We start from the raw sequence: 10708 nt of genomic DNA, 5'->3' as shown, positions 1-10708 counted from the left end.
GCTAACCCTAACCCCAAGTCACTACAGGTGGACACAGACCCCTGGTCTCTGTGGGAAACTGTGTGGTGCTTGCAGGCCCAAGCCTCCTGCTTTAAAGACAACACTGCATTCCAGACCACCCCAGGGCCATCACAATGGAGTTGGCTGTGGAGGTGGGAAGAAGGAAAACAACTGCTCTCACCCTGAAGGTTTCCACTCTGATTACAGTATGACGTTCTGGCCCAGGGTTCAGGTAGAGGACGTTATATGCAGGGCTCAGTGCAGAGGAAGGAGTCAGGACAAAGTCCCAAGTTTCCAGGAGTGGCTTTCAGGGTCCTGAGGGCTGAGAGCGGGTCTTGGCTTGGGTAGGGCAGACCTGTGGTTTCACTTCTTGCTGTCTGGGCCATTGTCAGGTGGCTCAAGCCCTCACCCGTCCTGTTGAGAGCAGGTGAGAAAATGCCATAAAAACTCTGATTGCAAGTTACAAAGTCTGAGGACTTTATACAACTGTCACTTTGCTACACCCTAACCAGAGGATGGGAAACATGGTGCCCAGCGCCCTCCTTCTCCTCTTGGCGACGTCGCCAGGCGAGACCCAGACCTGCTCAGGTGAGTGGGGGATCAAGAGGGAACCAGACTCTTCAGGCAGTGGCAGGGTCCTAAACCGGGAAGCCTCTTCCCAAGTCCCTGTGTCCCCCACCGGACCCTCCACCCAAGAGGCCTGAGTCCTGCTCCCTTCTTGTCGTGTGTACCAGCCCAGGGATCCGGGAGGAGCTCGGGGGTCTCACCTCACGCCACCCCCAGGGTCACACTCTCTGCGGTATTTCTACACCGCTCTGTCCCGACCTGCACCCGGCGAGTCCTGGTACGTCGCTGTGGGCTACGTGGACGACACACAGTTCGTGCCTTCAACAGCGCCCAGGGGGAGAGTGCAGATATGAGCTACGTGCGTCCTGGGTGAGCAGGAGGGGCCCAGTATTGGCAGAAGGAGACAGAGATAGTCACAAGCAATGCACAGTTTTTCCGAGGAAACCTACAGACCATGCTTGACTACTACAACCTGAGCCACGACGGTGAGTAACCCTCTAAATCTGAGGGTCCTGACCCTCTATATCTGTCCCCACTCCTCTCCCACTTACCCAAGCCGCCTAAGCACCTGGTGCAAAAGGGACCTGGTTTCCCTTTCCGTTAGAAACTTTCAGTTAGAAGTCCTAACATGGACGGGTCTGACCGAGGGGGGGGGCAGGCTCTCACATCATCCAGGTGATGTATGGCTGTGACGTGGAATCCGATGGGAGCCTCCTCGGTGGTTATGAGCAGTATGCCTACGATGGCCGAGATTACATCACCTCAACGAAGACCTGAAGACTTGGACGGCAGAGGTGACAGGGCGGCGCGAGATCACCAGACTCAAGTGGGAGCAGGCTGGTTATGCAGAGCTCCTGCAGGACTACTTAGAGGGCCCATGCAAGGATTAAACACTCAGATATCTGGAGAATAGAAAAGAGATGCTGCAGATGGTGCGGGACCTTGGGTCACTCCTCCCCTTGCCTCTGTGCTGGGCTTGGTCCAGACAAAGAAGTTCATCAGCTGAGAAATGTCCATCTAGCTTTTCTTGTGGAAATTATGCAAATCAAAGGCTTTACATAGCTCAGTGAACTTGGATACAATTAGAATCGCCATTATCAAACAGTAGAGGTTCACACTGGATTTTATATGTTTTCCAATAAATATACTCATGACTTTCCAGGACCTTGAGAAGGTCGTGAAGGGGCATAAGACAGAGAGAGGGAGGGGGAGGGAGGAGAGAAAGCTAGGGCAGAGAAAGAGAGAGAGAGAGAGATTTGGTGACAAAAATTAGAAGTACTTCTCAGTTATTACCTTCCATGGTTCATGATGTCCTTTATCTACATTTAGTCCTCGCTCATCTTCAAATATTAGCCTTTGCTGATTTCATTATATCAAGATACAAGTAACAAGTACATTTATTAGCAAGTACACATAGCTTTGGCGTTGGCTAAAGCGCCTATATGAGCAAAAACAATGTTGTTGTTTTTTTTAAGGTTTATTTCTCTTATATGTGTGAGTACACTGTCTCTGTCTTCAGACACACCAGAAGAGGGCATCAGATCTCATTACAGATGGTTGTGAGACACCACGTGGTTGCTGGGATTTGAACTCAGAGCCCTGGAAAGAACAGTCAGTGCTCTTAACCGCTGAACCATCTCTTCAGCCCCCTGACTATGTGGTTTTTATTTCCTGTTCCTGTTCTGAGATTGTGAGACTTCATTTAATATTGTATATTCAAAGTCCATCCATTTTCCTGAGAAAATTTGGAATTACCTTGTGTATAGCTGAGCAGGATTCCATTTTCTTTTGTACTCCTTATTTTTTTTTTTTGCGAGTAGCCAGACTTGTATTTGATTACGGCATATGGTTACATTAGAATATAAACATGTATTATGACATGTTATCATGAAGTCTTTTCACGAAATGCACAGCTAATATTTTGTGTGTACCATATTTTCATTATTCACTTAACTGTTGGTGCACCTGGGTTGTCTAATGGCAAGAGCTGAAAGGTCAAGCACCATATCAGGGATCAGAGTGGAGCTGGACACTCCTTCTTATTCCTGATCTTACCAGGAAATGCTGGTGTCTCTTCATTTGACAGAAGCTTCCAGCCTTTTCCTCTCTATCTTCAATGTGGGAGGGAGAGCACTCCTGTGTCCCTGACTGTATCAGAACCTGGCTCTCCCAAGGAGCACCTTTGTCCTGGACGGTTCAAGTCTCCTCAGGATGAAGACAAGGGTTCCTGAAAGAACAGGCTGCTCCTTGAATCTGCATCTCTTTCAGCTATGGCTTCCCTCAGGCCTTGTTCTCTGCCCATACCCAACCTCTGTGAAGTCTGACATCAGTGATGCTGAATCTCTGAGCCCCACACAGACAAAAGCAGAGGTCCATTTTTTCCTCTTGGGACACATAGCTGATCCTGAACATAATGTCTAGAGTTTACAGAATACTATATCTAAGGTACTGGGGGAAATTGACATTGCTCTAGTCCTTTCCTTCCCAGGTCATCTCACAAGCAAATCTGGAGTCCCCAGGAAGAACACAAGATGCTCAAACATTCCAACTCTTCTCCTCAGATCCTCCAAAGGCACATGTGAGCCATCACCCCGGACATGAAGGTGATGTCACCCTGAGGTGCTGGGCCCTGGGCTTCTACCCTGTTGACATCACTCTGATCTGGAAGAAGGAGGAGGAGGAACTGAACCAAGAGATGGAGCTTATACAGACCAGGCCTGCAGGGGATGGGACTTTTCAGAAGTGGGCAGCTCTGGTGGTACCTTCTGGGGAGGAGCAGAAGTACACATGCCATGTGTACCATGAGGGGCTGCCTGAGCCCCTCACCCTGAGATGGGGTAAGGAGGGTGTGGGTGGAGAGCTGGGGTGAGGGAAAGCTGGAGCCTTCTGCAGACCATGAGCTGGTCAGGGCTGAGAGCTGGGGACATCATGTTTCTCACTTTCCTTTCATGTCCTTACCCTTCCCTTCTCAGAGCCTCCTCAGTCCAGAATGCGGACCAGGTCCGTTGTTGGTGCTGTCCTTGGTGCTATGGTCATCTTAGGTTTTATGGCTGGAGGTGCTGTGATGTGCATGAGAAAGAACAAGGGTATGGAAGAGTCTGTGGCTGGGTTTTGTTCTTTTAGGTCTTTAAGAAGGATGCTTTATGAATATAAATCAAAACACAGACCCCTTATGCACAAGCTTGCCTCTTTCTAGGTCAGTTTGCAGACACTCACCTTACAGTACAAGACAGATTCCTAATGGTGATGGTGGTGAGAGGTCTGCACATCATTCTCAATGGTCAGGGGTCAGAGGTCAGAGGACAAGCCTCATGCTAAACACTACAGATGTCCAGCCTGACCTTCGATCATTCCCCGAATAGGATGTCCAGGGTCCAGAAATCCTTGCTCTCCCACATTTGGGTTTTTTTTTGTTTTGTTTTGTTTTTTGTTTTTGTTTTTACAGGAGGAGACAGAGATTATGATCCTGCTGCTGTCACAATGTGAGGGAACAGTTGTCCCTGAGGTACTTGGGGTGGAAGCTGAGCCAAGGTTTTTTTCTCTACCCCCACTTGTCAGTCTCCTGTTACTTGTTGTTTCTTCTTCTGCAGGCAAGGAAAGTTCCTGACCTCTCTCAGGACACTTGAAAAGGTAACACCTAGGGTCTTTGAATTGGGGCTGAGGCCAACAGGAGAGGACTGGGTCCCTGGGCCTCTCAGTTTTACACGTATGGATGCAAGGTGAACCTTTGAGATGTTTTCCTACTGACTGTGCTGACTCCTGTGTTATATCTTGGGACAGCTGCCTGGTGGAACCCAGTGACAAGTTCTGACATAGAAACAGTGGATTCCCTTTGGACATCAATGTCTGTGGATTTATGCTTTTGGCTGTGGACACAATGGGGAAATCTGAAGAGCCCAGCCCACCCCTGCACTCAGGATCCTGTCTGTGCACTGCCTGTCTTCCCTTGCATAGCCAACCTTAGACAGTAGAAGACATCTGTATCCAGTCAGCTCCATGTTGCCCTGGGCTGCAGCTCCTCACTTCCACACAGAAATAAGGATCTGAATGTGAACTCCTTGACCTGAGCCGTTCACTGGCGTGGAACTTACTGGATTGAGAACACTCAGAGTATTGTGAAGGAAATAAATGGCAGATGGAGAACCTTCCGGAATCTGTGTTTCCTGTGTTGAGTGTTAGCTGGACAGGAGTCCTCTGTGGCATCTGCATGTGAATGGGGCTGTTGCAGGTGGATCTCAGTCCATGTGCACTTCCTTGCTGTTCTGGCCATTCCTCAGTTATATCTCCTTGGTACTTGGCACTTAATAGAGCCCCTGGCTGACAGACGCTGATCCTAGGAAGGGAGGCATGGCTTGAGCTTTGTTCTGTGACAAGGGTTATGAGCCCTCAAGGCTGTACCAGGCCTTCCCATGTAGCTAGGAACCTGAGATTAGCAGTGAAGAATTTGCTGGGCAGTGGTGGGGAACACCTTTAATCCCAGCATTCAGGAGGCAGGCAGGAAAATCACTGAGTTCCAGGTCACCCTGCTGTAGGACACTCATGGATACACAGAGAAACCCTATCTTAAAAATTTGGTCCCTGGGAGCCTGGAATTTCTGGGACCAGCCTGACCATGCTGCTCCTTGGCAAAATGTGGATGAATGGACTTTGAACTGGAAGAGCATTTAAATGCATGAAGCAGGGCCTAAGCAGCCATGCTAGTAGGGTCATGAAAGACAGAGCTGAGGGCACTGTGGGGGCCCAGGTAAAGAAGTTTCAGAGGGGAAGAATATTAGTAAGTGGCTTAGAGATAATTCTTCTAATATTATGGAGAAGGTGGCTGCTTTCCAGCCTTGAGCAAATAAAATACTGCCTCAGATTAAATCTGAGTGTTTTGGATTAATGGTGTTGACAGGGGAGACGTCATAAGAGTCTAGTATTACCTGTGTTGCTTGGTTTTTCATGGCCACACTCATGCAGCTGTATAAGGGAAAGGAGGAAGCTACATGAGGAACAACACAAGATGTGCAGTGTGAGGAGAGAAGGATCGGCATGAAGTGCAATGGAGCTAAGTCCAGAGCTCGGACTAAGTCAGTTTCTCAAGACTAAGTCTTCAGAAATAAACTCTGAAGAAAAGGGTGGTGCTAAGTGGAAGACAGGGACAAGCCCCCCATAGTGAAGCTTCCAACCCGTGAAAGGGAACTAAAGAAAACCTTAAGCAGAAAGGAAACCACCAAAACCACACAAATGGTCACGATGTAAATGAATGAGGGGCCATGTTACAGCCCCAGCAAGCAGCAGAACTTAACAGCTTCCTTCTGGCTTTTGCAGTCTCTCTCTATTTGCATGTCTAGAGTGTCCCTCGATGGAGGCCAAGAAAGGTCATTGAGCAAGGCTGGGCGAGGGAGTCCTGGATTTCACTGGAGAACACAAGATATGGAAGATGCCAGAGTCTTCAGGTTTTCCCAAGGAAAGCTGTCACCAGGTGTGAACCATCCTGAATGAGAGAGGTGTGGTGCAGCCAACAGAGCTGGTCGGAGTCAGGATCTGAAGAGAACTTTGGCACCAGACATGGAGAAGCAAGTGGCAGTTTGGCCAGCTGGATCCAGCATTTCCTCACTTTGCCCCATTTTCTTCCTTTTGAAACATAACTGTGCATCCTATGCCATTGTATATTTGAACTATGTGACCTGTTTTTTATTTTCTTTATAGAGGGGATGCAGCTAAGAGGTTCCCTTGAGTCTCAGAAGACACTGTGAACTTTGAACTAACATGCTGTTGACTGGTGGACTATGGGAACTTTCAAAGTTGGGCTCAATGTCGTTTATATTATGACATAGGTACAATCCTATAGGGACAGGTCATAGAATATGGTAGTTCGTATGAAAATGGCCCCCATAGGCTCATATTTGAATGCTTGGTCATTAGGAAGAGGCACTATATACTTCCTTAAGAGGTGGGTCACTCAGGATGGTCTTGGAACATTCTGAAGCCCAAGCCAGGCTCAGAGGCTCTCTTCCTGCTGCCCTGGGAACCAGCTGTAGAACTCCCCGCTACAGCTCCAACACCATGCCTGCTTACATGACAGCGTGCTGTCCTCCATGAGGAACATGGACTAAACCTCTGAAACTATAATGAAGCCAGGAGTTAAATGATTTCTGTTGTCGTTGTTCTTGCTTTGTTTCTATTGTTGTTTTTATTGTGGTTACCATGGTCCTGGTGTCTCTTCACAGCAAGAGAACAATAATTAAGACACAAGCCGAACTTTAAATAATTACTGTAAACCCCTTTAGTGAAAAGCTGAGAAACTTGTATTTTCTTTTTGTTGTATCAAATTGTAAGGGTTTTTTTTAATCTAAAACCTTACAAAAGATCACTAAAAGTCCATCTGACTCACAGGATGCTGAAGTCACATTGTTTTAATATTTATCTATTTATTTTATGTATGAGTATACTGTTCTGTTTTCAGACACACCAGAAGAGGGCATCAGATCCCAATACAGTTGGTTGTGAGCCACCATGTGGGTTGGTGGGAATGGAACTCAGGACCTCCGAAGAACAGTCAGTGCTCTTAACCGCTGAGCCATCTCTCAGCCCTTGAAGTAGCATTGTATTTAGAGTGAATTTTCACAGATTTGTAGCTCTGCCCTTGATTTGTATGGGATTAATCCCATCCTCTTAGGTCCTCCTTTTCCCTGACAGAGAGAGGCTGGTGGTATGGTCATGTTTTGGGACTGCCTAAAAGGGCATATTGCACACATATTTTATCATTCTCTCTCTCTGTAATATTCTATCATTCTCTCTATCATTCATTCTCTCTCTTCATTCATTCTCTCTCTTCATTTCATATCTCTCTCTCTCTCTCTCTCTCTCTCTGATCTCTCTCTGATAGCTGACTCAGGTAAATAAGCTGTCAAGAGCAGTCTCAAGAGAGACCTAGGTAAATAGAGACAGAGGAATCCTGGGGACAGGCAGCAGAAACCCTGAGTCCTTTCCAGAGGCCATTAAGAAGCCTTATCTCATGAGACCCCAGCTCTAAAGAAGCCTTGAGAAAACAGCAAGAAGAAAACAGGACCTGGGAGAGTTGTTGAGCCAAACTCACCCAAGCACTCCTGCTGTCACACACTGTGGGAAGACTTTGGTTGAGTCTCCAGATGCTGGGCTTGGCTGCTTTTGCTACAGTGCAGCAGATTCCTGAGAAGTGCAGTTCTCCAACAATCTCCCTTGGGAAGTCAGGGGGAACTCTGAGCTGAAGCTACAATGTTCAAAGATGAGGAATTATCCTGTCCGGCCTTTCTATCTTAGCAGTTTATTTCAATTTTAAATTAAAGTCTTAGTCTCCCAGGCAGTGAAGTCAGGGGTGGGGAAGGCTTGAGATGGCAATTCTGATCTCTCCAGTGACTTCTGCTCCTAACCTGTATCAGGTCCTTCCGCCCGGTTACTGTTGACGGTGGCAGGTCTCGCCCTCATTGGGGACGCGATCTTGGGAAGCAACCAGCCCGGGACGCGCGAACTGGTGGTAAAATGCAGGCAGCCTGCAGAACTCAGTTGCGTCCCTGATCTCAGTTGGGGGCGAAGGTGTCCCGCCTGCTGCTCCTGATGCTTGCAGCCTCTTTGGTGGGCCAGAGCCGCGCGGTGAGTGCGGATCGGAGGGAAATGGCCTCTGCAGGGGAGGGATGGGGAGCGCACTGCAGCAGCCTCCGCGTCCCAGGTCGCGCACCAGACCCTGCGCCCCTGTTCCTCCTGTCCGAAGCCCGCCCCTGCTCCTGCCCGACCCACGCACCCGCGCGGCTGGAGGAGTTCAGGGTCTAACCGCGGCTGTCCCCAGGCTCACACTCGCTGCGGTATTTCACCACCGCCATGTCCCCAGGCCCGACTTCAGGGAGCCCCGGTTCATTACCATCGGCATGTGGACGACACGGGAGTTCGTGCTTCGATAGTGATGCGAAGAATCCGAGGATGGAAGCACAGGCGCGGTGGATGGAGCGGAGGGGTCCGAGTATTGGGAGGAGCAGACCCAGATAGTCAATGGCCAAGAGCAGATTTACCGAATGAACCTGAGGACCCTGCTCTGCTACACACAACCAGAGCGAGGGCGGTGAGTGACCCCCGGGTCTGAGGTCAGGACTCCTCCACCTCCCGACAAAGGGCCGGAGGGGTCCGAGTCCAAGTCGGAGGAACTCCTGAAAAGTGCAGGACCCCTGGTACCCAACACGTGAGACCAACTTTCACTTTCAGTTGAGGGAATTCCTAGGGCCAGAAGCCAGATGGATCTGATTATAGCTTCCCGCAGGCTCTCACACAGTTCAGGAGGTGCATGGCTGCGAGGTGGGGTCTGACTGGAGATTAGTCCGCGGGTACTGGCAGTTCGCCTACGATGGCCGCGATTACATCGCCCTGAACGAAGACCTGAAAACGTGGAAGGCCACGGACTCTGCAGCGCAGATCACCCGACGCAAGTGGGAGCAGGCTGATTTGCAAAGTATTACAAGAACTACGTGGAAAGGACCTGCGTGGGTGGCTCGACAGATACCTGGAGAACGGAAAGGAGACGCTGCTGCACAGGTGCAGTGGCCTCTGGCAACTCTTTCCTCTGCCCTCAGGTTGGGGGCTCATCCTGAGGAAGAGGGAAACCATCAACTGGGTGATGCCCTGTCTATTCTAGTTTTTAGTTATTTATCTTTTTTTTTTTTTTTTAAGTGGCCAAAAAAAATCACACACTGAAATTAACCACAAGAGCTGTACATGTCAGTGATGGTCTATCCAGTAGAGTAAACATTCTGAACCTGGAATTCACTTGAATTTTACAAATCCATTATCAAACATAAAACCAGCACCAACAGAGAGAGAGAGAGAGAGAGAGAGAGAGAGAGAGAGAGAGAAGGGAGGAGGAGGAGGAGGAGGAGGAGGAGGAGGAGGAGGAGGAGGAGGAGGAGTCTCTTACCGTGGCCAGCTTAACCAGATCTAGAATTTCCAAATGATAAAATTATCCAGAACACTGTGTCTAAGCTACCTAAGAGAGATTTTGACCTCTACCACACCTGATTCAGTCCATTCCCAGGAGAAACTCATGGGTACAGCTCAAGGCACCAGAAGAAAAAAATGACTGAACTTTCCAACTTTTCTCCTCAGATCCTCCAAAGGCACATGTGACCCTTCACCCCAGACTTGAAGGTGGTGTCACCCTGAGATGCTGGGCCCTGGCCTTCTACCCCTGCTGACATCACCCTGACCTGGCAGTTGAATGGGAAGGACCTGACCCAGGACATGGAGCTTGTGGAGACCAGGCCTGCAGGGGATGGGACCTTCCAGAAGTGGGCATCTGTGATGGTGCCTTCTGGAGAGGAGGAGAAATACACATGCCGTGTGGAGCATGAGGGGCTGCCTGAGCCCCTCACCCTGAGATGGGGTAAGGAGGGTGTGGGAACGCTGGAACCTTCTCTAAACCCTGGAGAAGGTCAGGCCCTACGACTGGAGCCATGACCCTCTATTTCCCTTCCTCCCCTCTCCTTCCCAGAGCCTCCCACGCCCATGACGAGCATCATAGCCATTGTTGGTGCTGTCCTTGGAGCTATGGTCATCATAGGCTTCATCATTTGTGGTGTTAGGTGGATGAAAAGGCAAAAAGGTATGTAAGGGCTGCTACTTGGTTCTTTCACAAGGGTCCATTGTAAAGAAGAAGCAATATACATATACCATAAACACAACACACATACATATACCATAAGCACAATACACATATATCATAAGCACAATACACATATACCATAAGCACAGTACACATCATATACCATAAGCACAATACACATACACCATAAGCACAATACACATATACCATAAGCACAATACACATACACCATAAGCACAATACACATATACCATAAGCACAACCGTGCCATAACTGGATATGTCTGCTGACACCCATCGGACAGTAAAGCACATGGAAAATGAAGGAGAGAGGAATAACCCTGATGGTGGAGGTGATCTACACAAGAATCTCTGTGATCAGAGAGGTCAGAGAGCAGAGGTCAGAGGGGAAGGACCCTGCACAGTCACAGATCACAGTCTCTCCTAGGTTCATTCCCTGCACAACTCCTTCCTCATGCCTCCTGAACCTTCCCTGGTCTGCTGTGATTGTTCTGGAAATTTCCTGGGACCAGGA

At 48.9% G+C, this 10708-nt stretch overlaps 2 pseudogenes; both read left to right on the top strand.

The window, feature by feature from the left end:
* The first annotated feature begins 508 nt into the window (after window positions 1–508).
* On the top strand, window positions 509–4712 carry LOC116887490 (annotated as a pseudogene).
* Window positions 4713–5982: 1270 nt separating this feature from the next.
* Window positions 5983–10253, top strand: LOC116887597 (annotated as a pseudogene).
* The last annotated feature ends 455 nt before the right edge of the window (window positions 10254–10708 follow it).

This window comes from Rattus rattus, chromosome 18, assembly GCF_011064425.1.
Source record: "Rattus rattus isolate New Zealand chromosome 18, Rrattus_CSIRO_v1, whole genome shotgun sequence".
In the NCBI taxonomy this organism is placed as follows: domain Eukaryota; kingdom Metazoa; phylum Chordata; class Mammalia; order Rodentia; family Muridae; genus Rattus; species Rattus rattus.
The sequence above is the reverse complement of the archived record's forward strand: the minus strand, read 5'-3'. Positions and strand labels throughout refer to the sequence as shown.